Source organism: Poecilia reticulata, linkage group LG10 (assembly GCF_000633615.1).
Source record: "Poecilia reticulata strain Guanapo linkage group LG10, Guppy_female_1.0+MT, whole genome shotgun sequence".
NCBI classification, from domain to species: Eukaryota; Metazoa; Chordata; class Actinopteri; order Cyprinodontiformes; family Poeciliidae; genus Poecilia; species Poecilia reticulata.
In genome coordinates this window covers 32,596,611-32,598,261 of record NC_024340.1, presented here as the reverse complement: position 1 = coordinate 32,598,261, position 1,651 = coordinate 32,596,611, and positions in this window count along the sequence as shown.

The following is a 1,651-nucleotide window of genomic DNA, read 5'->3' as shown; positions in this document are numbered from 1 at the left end:
CACACACACCGACACACACACACACCGACACACACACACACACGCTGAATGCCGTCGGAGCAAAGCGCCGTTTCTCTGCTCCTCATAAACACTTCAGCCTTGATCTCTGTTGGGAAATTAAGTGGTAGGAAAAACTCAGCTGGTTCTGCAGCTGAACCTTCAGAACCCGATTCTAGAAAACATGGGACTGTTTTAATCTGAATCCCAACATTAAAGCAGCCGATCCCAGGATAACAAACTGGAGTTTCCTGAAATCTGAGATCAGAACCGGGCCTGGTCCCGGTCCCTGTCCCAGTCCTGGTCCTGGTCCCGGTCCTGGTTCTGGTTCTGGTCCCGGTCCTTACGGCCCTGGGCCTTGTGGACTGGGCTGCAGGTGTCTTCCTGTCTGTCTTTGCTCCGCCCCTTTACAGGTGCTGCTGATTGGTCCAGAGTACTTGGACCCGGCTGACTGCCTTCCTGCCGCTTCATGTTTGGTTGCCAGGCGCCATTTCCTCTCCTTCTGAGTTTGTCTTTGTTTTGGCACTTCAGTACTTCCATATGCACTCATACAACACAGCCAAGCATTTGCATTACACCACTGATCCTGATACCCACAATCCATTGTTGTTTTTGTTGATAAATATTAATTTGCATACACTAACCGCAGCACGGCCCGTCGGATCGCCGGTCCTGCCTGATGTTCAGCTCTGGGTCTGTATGAATATTTCAGGCTGAAACAGGAAGTTAAAGTTTGATGAGGAGGAAATGAGGCGGAACGCTGCGACAAAACATGCATCCATTATGAAGGATCCGCCATGTTTGACTGACATCATCAGAGGAGGAAGAGCCGCCATCATCATCATGGCGTTTTCTTGGTCTGGCCCTTTAAGAGCCGCTTGGCAGGGGAAGGAGAAGGACCTCGCTGCAGCAAACAGGAAGGGCCGGGGACGGACCACCGTAGGCATAATATAGAGCAGACCCCGCATTGGCTGCTCCGGCACAGGAAATACGGCGGCCATCTTGGAGAGGTCGTCCCTCCTTCTTTGCTCAACCAAACAGCAGAAGATGCCTCAGCACTGAGGATATTGTTGTTCTGATCGATGGACTATTGATGTGAGGCTCCACAGACAACATTTCACAAGTAAGATGGACATATTATTGTGTATATATTGTGATTAGAATATTACTTTACTGTATTTATGTCCACCGGCGAGATACCAGCTAATATTAGCTACAGTGTTTGGTGTAATACGGGTTCAGCCGCTATGAAGGATAACTGAGATTCTGTAAATCTAATATAATTAATTATTCTCTATATTAGAAATGAAACAATGTAACACATATGATAAAACTTATATTATGTGTTATAACATTCACCAGCATAGTTTACACAGGTGGTAAAGACTATTATTTTCTCTCACTTTAAATATAAAGACAGACGGATTCACTGCAGCACGGATGAATCTCACATCGGATTTTGGACTCAATTCCAGCTGCTGAATCTGAAGCATGAACTCGTCGGCTGGAAAACATAGATATATATCTATAGACATACCTAACCAACTTTATTTATAAAGCAGTTTAAAAACAAAAACATACAATTTAAAACTAGATCCTGCTGTAAACTAGATCCCCACGTAAAATAGATGGTTTAAGACGAGCTTTAAAGTGG